The sequence below is a fragment of the Mesoplodon bidens genome (assembly GCF_964165515.1).
Source record: "Mesoplodon bidens genome assembly, chromosome: 12".
In the NCBI taxonomy this organism is placed as follows: Eukaryota; Metazoa; Chordata; class Mammalia; order Artiodactyla; family Ziphiidae; genus Mesoplodon; species Mesoplodon bidens.
In genome coordinates this window covers 72378061-72392388 of record NC_138168.1, presented here as the reverse complement: position 1 = coordinate 72392388, position 14328 = coordinate 72378061, and the positions used below count along the sequence as shown (strand labels likewise).

General features: G+C 45.0%; 1 protein-coding gene across 16 annotated transcripts in view; it reads left to right on the top strand.

The window, feature by feature from the left end:
• Window positions 1–407: 407 nt before the first annotated feature.
• HIVEP2 (HIVEP zinc finger 2) overlaps window positions 408–14328 on the top strand; it is a 196041-nt gene continuing 182120 nt past the window's right edge. For 7 of the 16 annotated variants that reach the window (XM_081251280.1, XM_081251282.1, XM_081251278.1 and 4 more), the window contains exon 1: window positions 1264–2099. The gene's annotated coding sequence lies outside the window, so the exon portion shown is untranslated. The other 9 variants (XM_081251276.1, XM_081251271.1, XM_081251285.1 and 6 more) reach the window with 7 other exon arrangements.

The window sequence follows — 14328 nt, the reverse complement described above, 5'->3', positions numbered from 1 at the left end:
TGGGTGGGGAGGGCCGCTTCGGCCCGCGGCGCCCGGGCACTCGGCTCCGCTCGGCTCGGCTGCTTGGGCGCCCGGGAGGGGCGGCGCGCGGTCCCCGCCCGGCCCGGAGACCACCCGGACGCGGCGCTCAGGGCGTCCGCTCGGCCCGGCGGCCCCTCGCCGCGGTCCGGCCGCCGCGGCCTCCCGGGAACCTCCCCCAAGGGTGCACACGAGTCCACACAGGCAGGCTAGCGGCTCGAGGGAGCCCCGGTGTCCCCCGGGTGTCGCCGGGCCGGGGAGGAAGCCCAGCGCCCCGGCCCCACTCGCCTGGGATTCCCCCGCCCTCTGGCCCCGCTCTCCCCGCTCTGGGTGTGATTTCACTCGCGTCCCTTCGGAGGAAGGGAAGCACGCAGGCTGGAGGCGGCTGCTCGCCCCAGGTCCGAGCGCGGCCCACCAGGAAACGGGCAGCTGCTCCCCGCGCCGCTGCCCAAGCCGATTTGAATACCCCGGCGAGGGCGGGCCGCGTTCCCCGAACTGGGTGCGCCCAGGGAGCCCTGAGGAGTGACCCCGGGGAAGGCAATGGGGGCATTTCGAGCGCGTGAAAAGTTCGTGCTTCCGCAGGGGCAAGGGAAGGGCTACTAAAACACTTTGCAAAACTCCAGAAACGCAGCCAGGAGCTACAGTCTGATTTTGTTTTTCTTGACCGATAGCATAAATGTGAGTAGAGGCGGGGGCGAGGGAGAGGAAAGGGATCAGAGGTACCCGGACAAAATCATAAAGACAATACTAATTATTCTATAATTCCGTGTGTCTTCAAGACAGGGAACTATCATCTGGGGAATGGGGAAGATGGGGGTGGGGGGGAGGAGGTTTCCACATCCCTAAAGGAAATTCTCAGGCTCCTAGAGACGCCCAAGGGGTTTTTTTTTTTTTCAAAACAAGTAGAGACCGGCTCTCCGGGGAGATCCCCGACCGGAGCGAGCGGGAGCGCGGCCGCGATCTTCCCGCCCGGAGCGGCCTTGGCAGGGCCCGGCCCTGCCCTCCCGGTCGCCTCCCTCCCCAGTCTCCCCGCACGCCGCTCAACCCTCTCCGTTCGCCGGCTCCAGACTGGTTTTTCTGGTTCAGCCTCCCTCCCTGGGACGCGCTGGGGGATCCGATGACGTCGCTGGCTGAGTCTCTCCCTCTTCCTCCCTCCCTCCCTCCCTCCGCCTCTCCCCCCGCCCGCCCTCGCCGCGCACTCCTCCTAGTAACTTCTGTTCGGGGAGGCGCTGCCAGGAATAACCCGGTGCGTCCACAGACCGGGAGGGGAGGCGGCCGCTGCGGCTCCCGCACGCAGACTACTGCGGCCCGGGCCTCGCGGCCCCCTCCCGAGCCCGGTGGCCCCTGCCCCGGGCCCATCTCCATACCGTGTCAGAAAAATAAATAAAGGGAAGAGGAGCCTGGGCAGGCGGTCGGGATCGCTTCCCTCCCTCCGCGCCCGCCCTCCCTCTGTCCTTAAGGAAATGCTACCAGACACCCCCCACCAGACACGCTCAGCCTTGGCGAGGAGCGGCCGCCGCGGCAGCGAGAACAAGGGCACCAGGGGGGTTTCCTCCCCCTCCTCCTCTCCCTCCTCTTCCTCCTCCTCCTCACCGTCCTCCTCCTCCTTCTTCTCAGCGGTGACTTTCCAGGTGAGCGGCCGCCGCTGCTGCTGCGAGGATCCCCCTCGCCCGCTTGGGCTCGGGCCGCCGCGTCGCGCCCTCCTCCCGCCCCTGTCACCCGGCGGCGGCCGGGAGCTGACAGCCGCCCGAGGGGCTCGCGGCCCGGAGGCTGGCGGCCGGCGGGAGGTGGGCTGGAGGTGAGGGGGTGGAGAGGAGGCGAGCGGGGCGCCGCCGAGCGCTGTCTCTCCCCGCCGGAGGAGGGTCTCCACAGGAACATCTTCGGTGACTGTGGCACAAGTCTTGGCCAAGTTGTGTCCTGGACGTTGAAGCTCCCGGGAGCCCGGAGCAACTTGGAGGGTCTCCCGGCCAGTTAACCATATTCCTGCACGTCTCGACTTTGGGGTGCTGGGTGCAGCCTTGGGGTGCGTGGACAGACCGTTCGGGCGAGCAGAGCGGCGGGAATCTAGGTTCCTCGGCTCGGTAAGTGGCCTCGGCGCGGTGTTTTTCCTGTCTCCTTTAGCATTAGGAGCTCGTTTCACTTTACACGAAATCGCCTCCGCCGGACCCCACGGCCCCTCCCGCCGCGCGCCCCCGGCTTCGGGCGGGCGTCCAGAGGGTGAGGGTCGGAGGGGGCGGGGATGGGGGAGACCTCGGGAGGGGGGTCCGGCGCGTTGGGAAATGCGGGGAATACCCTGGCCGAGGAGCTATGCAGATGAGGGGACGCTGCTTTGCGTAAGGTCCTGGGGGTGGGGGGAGGAGGGGGGCGGCGCGGGAGCGCTGGAGGCAGGAATGTGCCTGGTTACTAATGAGGGACGTGCACCGGCGTGCACCGCCGGACCACCGCTGCGGCTGCCGCGGCCGCCGGCCGCCAGTCTTCAGGTAGCGGGGGAGGGGGCCGCGCGGCGCTGGCCGGGGGCGGGCGGCCGGGCGGCGCGAGGGCCGGGCCGCCGGCCTGCGGCCCAGCGTGCGCAGCGCAGGAGCCGGCTGTTGGCATTTCGGTGACTCCTTTCTCCTCGCGAGCGAGGAAGGAAGGAAGGAATGAGAGAAGGAAGGAAGCGAGGAAGGAGGGGACTGACTCGATGGAAGGTTCAGGCGGAGGCGCCCTCGGCTTGCGGGTGCACCGGCCGCAGAGCGGCTCCCCGCGCGGCGGGCTGCCCGGGGGCGCGCGGAGACGGGTGGGGGCGGTTTGCATGCGTGTTCCTCTGTGCGTCTGCCCGGGGACCGGGAAGGGACATGTGTGTTTGGGCTGTGCACTGTGGGGAGCTGGGTCTGCGCCTTTATGTCTGTTCCCTGAAGTGGGTGGAACGTTGGCCCGTTCCGGGAATGTTCCATGACGTGGTGCAGCCACAGGAAGGGGGTTAACGAGGGGCTCTCTGCCGCGGCGGCTCTGCCGGCTGCTATCAAAGCAGATGTGCTGCCGCTGCTCCTCCTCCTCTCTCACCTCCCTTCACCCCTCCCCCCGCCTTTCCATTCTGAGCGTCTGGTACTGGTAGGGGTGAGACAGGAAAACACTGCTGGGCGGGGGGTGGGGGTGGGGATGGGGGTGGTGATGTGTGTGTGGTGTCTGTCGTATTTGGTGGGGGAGACTCCAGATCTGCTCTGCCAGCCCAGCTGTTATCACAGATCGGTGCGCTTTTTACGCATGTGCCTCCCGTGTCCTGTCCCTCTTACATAACACATCCAGTGCAGCAGAGGACACGAGAAAATGCGACCCCAGCCCTCCAAGCCCAAACTGGGTGAGGGGATGGAAGGTCAGGAAGTGTCCCTCGGTGTTGTCCTTCAGGGACGTGGCTCCAGTGGGGGAAGAGGAGGGGGGAAGGAGGGTTTTCTTCAAGTGGCTCTTCTCTTGTCTGACTTGAAAGCATCTAAGTAAAAAGGACTGCAGGAACTAGTCCTCTCTAATGGGAAAGCTTTTACATGCTACGCCGAAGAAAAGTGGGCACTTTAACCTCGGGAGTGCAGAGAAGAGAGAGGGTCCTTAATAAAGACACTCGGAGGAGATGGGCAATAATACGTGCGGGGTAGGGGGCAGTGGGGATGGCTTTGAGGGGACCGGAGGAATCCCCTGATAACAGACAGGTTTCGCTGGAGGGTTTAGGACACCTGTAATGGTTTAGAATTCGCACAGGAAGAGGAGTGTGCAACTGACATTGCAAAAGCCTTACTCTCTGCACAGTTACTTAGGCCTAAAATGAACATAAAAAGGCTCGTTTCCGGTACTTTCATTATAGTGGAAAATTTGAACTGATTTTTCTCCTTCCTTTTTTTGCCATTTTAAAAATAATTCAGTCTACTTCCAAATTCATGTTGGTACCCTCCCCCATCCCCAAAGGCTAGACCTGGGTAAGTCACAAGAGAACTGTGTTTTTCTAGCATGCTCAGAGCCCCAGTCAAGGGCTATTGATTTTTCTCTTCAGTACAGTTGTTTCTTCTGTAGTGCATAATCAAGCCCAGAAATTACTTGAAATATTAATAAGATACATTTTAATTAAATTTGCAATGATCTGTCCTCCTAGAAAAGGCAGTTTAACTTTATTAGAAACATTTCCTCTAGTGATACAGTAATATTTGGTGATATTTGTCCTTGAGGAAATCAAGTTTTAAAAAATATTTGCATATATATTATGTGTAGGTATATATTATATATATTATATTCATATCACATATATATATTAGAATTTGCAAATGTCCTGTGCTTTTTCACCTTATAAGAGTGCCAAAGCAAAATTTTAACCAAGAAGATTGTGTAATGAGTAGATTGGTTTTGATTTTTAGGATATAGGCCAAATAGTTTATCAAGACAGAAATGCCCTCCACGTGAGTAAAATGCATATCATTTTCATTATTCAGACAAAATTCCTGTGGAACACCAAGAAGTCATGATACCAGATGAAAACTGTGCATTTTCATTTTGAGGTGAATGGGATTTACCAACATCACCTTAATGATAGTGTGCTTCAAGTGTCATAATCCCTTTTGACCACTAGGTTTGAAATGCAGTATATTTCTTATATACAGAAAAATGTTTTATTACAATGGTGAATCTTTTGAAAATTGTCTGAGTTTCTTGCTTTGAACATAGGTCAGGTATAAAACAAAACCTGCTTGCTGGCGACTATATTTCTGTGATGGTGATTGTATTTTATGTGGTTGGCTTTATTAGAGACTGCTTTTATTTATGTAAGGGTATTTATGATTAAACTGATGTGAAATTGATTTGGGGACAATTTTGAGAATGGTAATATATTAATGATATTACAAATTAAGATATAAGTGATTTTTAACTGGTTAGATCCTTGTGGAGGTCTTTGGAAAAATACCATTAGAATAGATAAAACATGTCTATATTTCTCTTAAACATGGAATGTAAAAGTGAATTTACTATGTGTATATTATCACATAATGAAATCATTCTATTTGACTACATTGAAAGATTAGCCAGAAGAATCTTTTGATTGATCGAGCTCCGTTTACATGAGATGTGTTTACAAATGTTCTTGTTACTATGAAACCAAAACAGAGACAACGTGTATGCAGGTGTTCCTTGTGGAATAATGGTACATGTGTCTGCTTGAGCTTTTGGCACTTTGTCACTGTTCAAAAAATTAGGCTGAATCTTTTATGCTGATTCAGTCTAAAATGAAGAATCTTTAAGAATTTACCAATTTTGTTTTTTGAAGCAGGAATTTTTTCAACAAGTAGCAACAACAAATAACATGTACTTTATCTGTGTTGGTTTTAGATTTTTGAGTTATCCGTAATTAGCTGAAATTAATCAGAAAGCTTCAACATACGAAAAGTAGCTTTAAAGACTTATAGAAAATGTTATTTGGCGTGGAAAGTGTAATCCATTAAGACAGGGAATAATTTAATACCTGATGTGGTAACTATTATAATAAGGGGAAGGTGGCTAAGATCAACTGGGTAGATGGTGGTGGATCAAACTAATCACCTATGTGATAGACCTATGTCTATCACAAATAAACACTGTTTTCATGTTTGGTTCATAGTCAACATCAACAGAACTCTCTGTAGGTCTATGAAGTAGACCTGTAGGTGGAGAAATGGTTTGCAATTTAAGTCTCCACCTGACAATTCCAGTGATATGCTTCTGGTTAATGTATTTATATATGAATTCATTGTGAATCCCTATTTTGGCTAAAACTTGGTAGGTAAGTATTGCACCTTTTTAAGTGATATTATAAAAAGGAGCAGGGGCAGTTTTCTAACTCAGCTCAGTGGACTTCAGATTTCATAAGGAATTTCAGACCATGTGTATGGCTTTGCTGTAACCACAGGGGCAGAGCCTTCATTAATCTTGAGTAAAACTATAGTGAATGTTCCAGTGAGTCTTCTCAAAGTTTGAAGTTGTGGGTGAACACAGAAGATGGAGGGAAAATGGGAAAACTTTATGAAAACAAGATTGTGCTTATTTGAAGCAAATTTTGTAAGTGATGTAATTTTCTGTTTGTTCCTGATATTTGATCACAATCAAAAGCATTGCTTTCTATATGCTGTTTATGGCAACTCTAACAAAAAGGAGGTTATCAATCAGTATTTGTAGCTATGAGATGGCTCTAAATAATTTGGAAAAAATATTTCAGCATTTTGTCTATTCCTGTGAAGCAACACCCAGGTCTTTATATACAAGGAGAGGACACAGCTTACTTGGTCTGTGCAATCTTTGGTTTCTCTGAGGTGGATCATGGCTACTAGCATGAAGTTAGATACAGGACTATACCGTCTTAAATGCTGCATTTCAAATAGGATCAGAACTGCTTGATATTTTGTGTCCCTATTGTCCTGGGCCAAATAATGAGCTGCTAATCTTAACATATACTCCCATTACCCATCATGTGGGGTATTAACTGTGGTGTGTGATCTATCCTACAAGCGTCCATAATGTTAGATTTCCTAACAGTTACGAATTTGGAGTCTGACCATTTGACATATTGGAAGAAAGTGCTTTGGAGAGAAACGATGGGAATGATGTTTGTGTGCCTTAAGACAATTCTGGGCAGAAAGCAGGTGGGGTTTGACCTACCCCTTCGGTCACAAGATGGCTGGATGTAAGGTCAGGAAGTACTCAGGGACGTCCAGCATTTTTGACTTGTCACTCACTTCTAATCTTAGTCCTTTCTTCAGAGTATTATGACAGGTGCCCTCGTTGTCTTGATCAATGCAATATATTCGTCCATTCATTCAACCAGTATTTACTATGGGTCAGGCCTTGTGCTAGACACCAAAGGTATAATGATGACCCAGACCAGAAAAAGAGCTTGTAATCTAGTGGGGCTGACAGATAGTAATCATGAGGTTTGTTATAAGTACTATGGAAGAAATGTAAAGGAGTGGATAACAAGGGTTCTACCGCCCCTGTCTGGGAGTGAGGAAGAGGTCTCTCTGAGGAGGTGATGTTTGAGTTGAGACTGCAGGATAAATAAGAGAAGAAAAAGGTAGGTGGGGAGCGGGAGCATACTGTACAAAGAAGAAACGATGCAAATGCGCTGAGGTTGGGGGATGTACAGTGTTTTGAGGAGTTGAAAGCAAGCCAGTGGGGCTAGAGAGCACATAGAGAGGTAATGCAAGGTGAGGCCAGAGCATGTGGGCACGTTGACCACATGAATCATTATCTAACTTGGCATAAATGGAGACTGTCCTTCGCAAATCAGGGCAGGTGATGACCCTACTATTAGCCATGTTAGAGACTGATCGTTGGAGAGGGAAGTTGTGGGTCAGGGCCCAGAAGCTGGAGGAGGCTTACGTATAGCATGTGTCTTTTCACAATGCTTCCACATAAATGACCCCCCTGGAAATTTGTTATGATTTTATGTACTGACATTAGTTTGAGGGGTTTAGTTGTATAATTATTTGCAGATAATTTTTTTTAGGAATAAATAATTTGTTTAAAAAAATAATTATTTGGGGCTCCAGTTAACCAAATTGGCCAGCATCATTGATTCAGTTAATGAATAACTGCAAATTCAAAAGTCTCTACAAGGTCACTGTGTGAAGTCACCGATTTATCTTTAGAGCCCTGCATGAGCGGGATCCGTATGATTCTAAATAACTACTAAAACAGTCAATTCCCCAGATAATTTGTCTACATGTTTGTAAATATCAGAAAGTTTAGAGAAATTTGGATGTGATTTTTTTTTTACTTTCCATATGATGAGGAGTCAGTGTAACACATACAAAAGAGTATGAAGGCAAAGAATAGAAAAAAAGAGGTTCTTGAAATACGGCATTCCTTTCTGCAGCCTTGGACTAATATTCCATTTTGTCAGCTGTATCATTTAACTATTTGCTCCCTGTTTTAAAATTTATATAATGTAGAAAATTCTATTTAGGTGGCAGAAAGGATATGTAGTAATCCCAAGCCTGGGCTGTGGAGTCGTACTGGGGGTCAGAATGAGTAACTGAGGGAATAAAAGGACAAAGATCCGTGACTGCAGGAATTTTACAGTCTAGAGAAGGCGTAGGGCTTCTAAGTAAACTTTATTAAAACCTACTAGTGGGCTTCCCTGGTGGCGCAGTGGTTGGGAGTCCGCCTGCCGATGCAGGGGATACGGGTTCGTGCCCCGGTCCGGGGAGATCCCACATGCCGCGGAGCGGCTGGTCCCGTGAGCCATGGCCGCTGAGCCTGCGCGTCCGGAGCCTGTGCTCCGCAACGGGAGAGGCCACAACGGTGAGAGGCCCGCGTACCGCAAAAAAAAAAAAAAAAAAAAAAAAAAAGGGAAGGAAGGCCCCAGCATAATTTGATCTGGAGTCGTGGGGAATAGTCAAAGTTACGGGAGGGAAAGAACAAGGTGAGCCTGGGAGGGCATATTGGTTCCAGATCTTGTGAGGCTGTATAGCCCTCCTAAGAAAGCTGGACTTAAGGTTTTTGAGCAGAAGAGTGATGCTGTAATATGTATGTTTTAGAAAGATTATAAGGGTATAGGGGATACTGCAACTAAGACCCGGCGCAGCCAAATAAATAAATATTTTTAAAAAAGGGTATGTGAGATGGATATCTTGGTAGCTAAGAGGCAGTAAAATTTCTGTAACGCCCAAAAGAGAAGTAACTACTCTCTTACTTCTACTCGGTAGTAGATTGATACTACTGCCTAACAATAGGAATTCTTTCATCCTGTTAATGGACATATTTAAAGCACCTTATAAAATAGTAACAAGAGTGATTAAAATATTTTGATAAACATGGCCAAATAGATATGGCAGATTGTCACTCTGAACTACATTTTAAGTACAGTGCTGCATTACAAGTACAGTGCTACTACAAAACTTTTTACTCCGGAAAATACTCGTAAATATAATAGTGAAAGTTGACCATCAAACACCAACTTATAAAAATGGTTATACTTAGAATTACGAGGTATTTGTGTTTTTAGGTATAAATATTTAAGAAATGAATAGATGATTCATTTCATGGTTCATTAGAATGCTGCTTTTTATTTGATACCCAATTGTACCTAACGCACGACAATACTGGACAGATAGCCTAGTACAGTGTATTTGAAAAGCAGTGTTTTTTTGACAAAGATTTATTTGGTGGTTTCATTTTCTCTGAAAAAGAAAGCAGGAGCTCACTAAAGCTCTTATTTGCATTGTGGCAGATTCACTTAATTTCAGATGCTTAACAAATAGATGGGACTTTTGAAACTAGGCAGTAGGTAAATGTAGACACACCCTCATTTGTATTTGCTTGGGGATCTGTAGGCATGCATATGTGTATGGGCACGTGTGTGCACATGAACACACACATATACTAATCTTAGAAAAGCATATGTATTCAGTGAGAAAGAAAATTTTGATACATAAAATACAGCATAGTAATTCTCATCCTGATAGTCGCAGGAAGTATTTCTTTTAAAATGGAGATTAGGTCTAATTCCATAAAAAGATTATAGGAAAGGTAATTTAAATTGTAAGCAGCTTTGTTCACTAAAATGCTACATTCATTTGAAACATGTTTTATTTCTTTTGGAAGCCAGACAACTAGTTTAATAGTGTACATATGAAACACTAATTGGGCTTGTTAATTGGATGCAATTAAACTGAGGTTATTTTATACTGCTTAATTGTCTGACAGTGACATGCGTTGCCATGCCTGTGTAATGTGAGGCAAAAATGAGGGGGTATAGTGGGAGTGGGGGGCGGAGGACGTAAGGTCTAGTTGTGTCTTTGCAATTAACTTTCTGTCAAAACTTGGAAACAGGTCGTTTTAAACTCTCTGGACTTAATTTGGAAATGGAAAGGATGGGAACAGATGGCCTCTAAAGCCTCTTCCAACTCATATTTTATCAGTTTATACATTCTACTTTGTAGTTATAGAGAATGCAGTGTCATTATATTCTGTAATTATGGTAGTACAAGGATGAACTAAACACAAAAAAATCACCACAGTGCCAATTTAGCAAATCCGTTAGAAGGAAAGGAATTTAGGCTTGAAGAGCACTTAGTCTGTGCAGGCTTCAGACCAGGCACTCTCGGGTAACAAACCTGAGAAGATTTGTTGCCATATTCATGGTTACACTTAAGGAAAGGGCGACTCAGAAAGGTTAAGTGGTTTTTGCAAGGACACTCTGATAGTTGGTGGTGAAGCAGGATTTGAACTCGGGGCCATTTGGTTCCAAAAACGTTTGGTCTTTTCACCATTCCATGCAGCATAAGCAATTGTTTACACATCAAAATTATTTCAAAAATTAAAAAAAATCGTCAACCATTTTATCCCTTAGCACAGTGTTCTCCACACCAGTTTATGCACATCTGCCAGTGGGAAACGCAGGTAGCCCTATAAGAGCCTGGTTTGAAGTCAGACAGAACTGGGTGAATTCCAGCTCCATGACCAGCTGGGGGAATTTAGGAAGGTTGGTTACCTTTCTGAGGTTACAAAATGAGGATGATAAAATCTGTTTAAGGGCCACTGTGAAATTTTTATGAGAATGTGTATACCAATCTCAATGAGCACACAGTAAACCTTTGATACCTTGTAGCTATGATTATTATTAAGAAAAGGTGAGATCAAAAGAAATGACAATAAAAGACTTACATTTGATTGAAATGGTTTAAGAAATGAAGTCAGAAGGCACTTGTTTTTCAATAGTTAACAAATGCAAATAGCAATTAAAGTTCCGGGTCTTTTTCCTTTATCTCAGCCAGTGCTACACTAGTGAAGTGAACTAAATTCTCTGGTTCTCTGTGGATCATCCTTCTGGAGTTTTTGGTCTAAAAATAGACTTTGGGGCCGGAATTACCCAACTTGAACTTCTACGTAAATTGCAAGAGCCAGAGAATCAGTATTTACCCCTGGGGCCTTGGGCTTTCTTAGGAGACCAGCTAAACTGTTCATGGGACTGCTGACTTTTATTGTTTGTTTTTTTAAACATCTTTATTGGAGTATAATTGCTTTATAATGGCGTGTTAGTTTCTGCTTTATAACAAAGTGAATCAGTTATACATATACATATGTTCCCATATCTCTTCCCTCTTGCGTCTCCCTCCCTCCCACCCTCCCTATCCCACCCCTCTAGGTGGTCACAAAGCACCGAGGTGATCTCCCTGTGCTATGCGGCTGCTTCCCACTAGCTATCGATTTTACATTTGGTAGTGTATATATGGGACTGCTGACTTTTAAACAAACATTTATTAATTCAACAAAAGCTTATTAAGCACCTACTCTGGAAAAAGTGCTGTTCTAGACACTGGGGATTCATCAGTGAACAAAATAGTGAAAAAAAAAAATTCCCTGTCCTCATGGCGTTTACATTCTAGTGGACTAAGTGAGAAACTTTTTATGGCATATTCAACCACTGTACTACTTTCTAGTGTTTTTAGGAATTAATACTTTTTAATTGGGTCTCTCAACCCAAATAACAGTTATAGAAGCATTGCAAAATCTTACTAAATCAATAATGAAAATATCCCATTTATTATATATATATATTTTTTTTTTCTTAGTAAGGTTTTTGAAGAGGTACTGTTTTTACATGACTAAATATTATAGCATTCGTTTTTTTTTGTTTGTTTGTTTTTGTTTTTTGGCTGTGCCTCACAGCTTGTGGGATCTTAGTTCCCCTATCAGGAATTGAACCTGGGCCCTCAGCAGTGAGAGCGCAGAGTCCTAACCACTGGACTGCCAAGGGAATTCCCCATAGCATTAGTTTTTTAAAAAAAGTTCCCCTTTATGGTTCAGCATTTCCACTCTTCATACCTGTAGAATCAGGTCCTGGCTATTTTTTTATGGGGAGGAAAAAAGATGGTTTACAAATGACACATATTATTGTAAAATGCATTGCTAAGCTTGTTAAAGTGACCACGAATTATATTTGGAATGTATATTTTTAATCTTATTTAAATGAATTTTTCATTTTTTTAACTGATAATTTTTGTTATAAAATTTCTAGTGGGTTAGGGTGGTTTACACTTTTACAAAAGTATGGTAAACACAGTGTGTGGTATGCAGTAGGCACACAATAGATATTTGGTGACTGCTTAAAGGCATAATTTTCAAGAAGCTTACTGTCTACATGGTGAGAAAAGACATTTGACCCAGTGTAAGAGAAGGGGTCATCAGAACCACACAGGGGATGAAGTCCTGCTCTCCCACACGCCCAGTCCCTCAGTCTACTCACCCTTAACTGCTTCTTTGGTTTTGTAAAGAAGTCCTCCAGGAAACAGCTGCCTCACCGATCCACGCTGCGATCACAGACACTTCTTGAAGCCATAGTCAGCGCCTCCCTGGGCTCTGCACTTCCCGTTTTGTTTTTATAGCCAGGGCACAGATGGAGTCATCTTGAGGTAATTTTTTCCTACAGTTGGACAGAGAAGTTTAGAGTTGAACTGGGATTCTTCTGTACAGGACAGTTTTCTTTGGATGTATTTTGTTCAGGGTGCTCTGAAAAGGAAAGCAGTGTGAGGAGGGTCATTGCTCAGGAGGGTGGGGTTTGAGGAAGAGTTGTTTCTTGGTGGGCCTGCTTGGATGAATTAGCAGAAAAGAGGGAGTACTGTATATATTCCTTTCCTCCTTTGAAACCGCTTGCCCTATGGAGGCAAAGAAAAATGAAGAAGCAAAGGCTGGGGGTGAATCTTTTCCTCTCATTCGAAGCTAGTGATGAAATCTGGCTTTGCAACTCAGTAGTGGCCCATGGGACAATCCTGATGGCTGGCCCTGAGACTTTAGGGACAGGTCATGGGAAGTTCAGCTTCTCATTATCCAAGGAACAATTATCAAACTTTATTTTTCTTTTTTCTCCTGATGCTTACATTTTGAATAATCCCCATTTCTCTAAGCAAGGGAAAAATCCAGGGTTAGAAACATTGAATTAATTTTCTTTGGGAGAAATAGAGATTTTGGGGGGTAAAATGGGGATTTCAAATATCTTTTGTGCCCGCATCGTGAGGGTGTGCTCATTAGCGCCCACGCCAGGGATGCAGAGGACACCAGAATGGCTGACGGGAACCCCTGGTCCCCACTAGTTTATTGCTTGCCTCATTATTGATTTTCAAAATGATTCAGGCCAAGTGGCTGTACCTCTGTTATATTTCACTGTTTCTTCATCTGTAAAAAATGAAGCATTGTTTATAGCACTGCCCTGCCTCCTGGGAACAGAGCAGGGTAACAGGAGAGAGCTGGAACTATTTTTAGGATGTGAGGCAACACTAAGTTTTGAGAATAATTCAATTGTTGAAAAAAAATCTGATGCACAGCAATACATTTGTGACAAGGGTTAGTAGAGTGTTCTTGAGATAATTGACTGCTATTGATGCAGTTTATTACAGGCATATGTAATTGTTTTCAGAAAGATCATGGTCAGTAGCTCCACAGCTTGGTGTAATATCCCCAATGCATCTAACTTTTGTGTAGGTCACTAATGCACACGTGTAAACATTTCGAGATAGTTATACCCATGTGAAGCAAAAGAAAAGGAATCCAAAGACATTTGTTTTTGAATTTGTAATCTGTTTACTTCTTCAGATGACCTCAGTAATATTTACGATGAACTTGTTGCCCAAATTTAATCAAGTGTAGCTTTTAAAATGGGCCAAGTGGCTGAGAATATTCAAAACGACCTTTAAAAAAAAATCACCTGACAGTATAGAATATAGCAAATAACGGGTTGCTGTGTGGAGATTAGATTTTTAAATGGATAAACTCCAAATTCGTTCTGTCATCAGTTGATTTTTGTCCATGTTTGGTGAGAATTTACTAATGTTAAACCTAATAGTGTCTGAAAATAGGTATGATGGATATTAATAGCTGATCTGGAAAAAATTTTACATTCTAGCTAATAATCTCAGGAACTTATATTGTGAAGACATTGTCCTGATAATTTGTCTTTCTTTTCCTATATTCTTTTGGGTTATGTAGAATGGGAACAATGAGAAGCAAATAGAAGACATTTTGAAATTAATAACAAAGTTTTCCTGGCTTTGAAGCTTGCTGTGATTATTGTAACCTTTCTTATAGCTGTAAAAGCAATCAGTGTCTAACAGTATATTTAACATTTGTCATCTCCTTTAAACCAACTGGTTTTGGTTTAAGTTTCATAAAAAAGTTTTATAATATGCCACACAATTGTGTAAATCAGACTACTGTTCTTATGTCTGACATGTAAGTATTTCTGAAAAATGAGGCAATGAGAGGGGTAGTCATGGGGAAATGGGAATTTGAGACTCTTTTGGAATATACAAATGGCCTCCTTCCTTA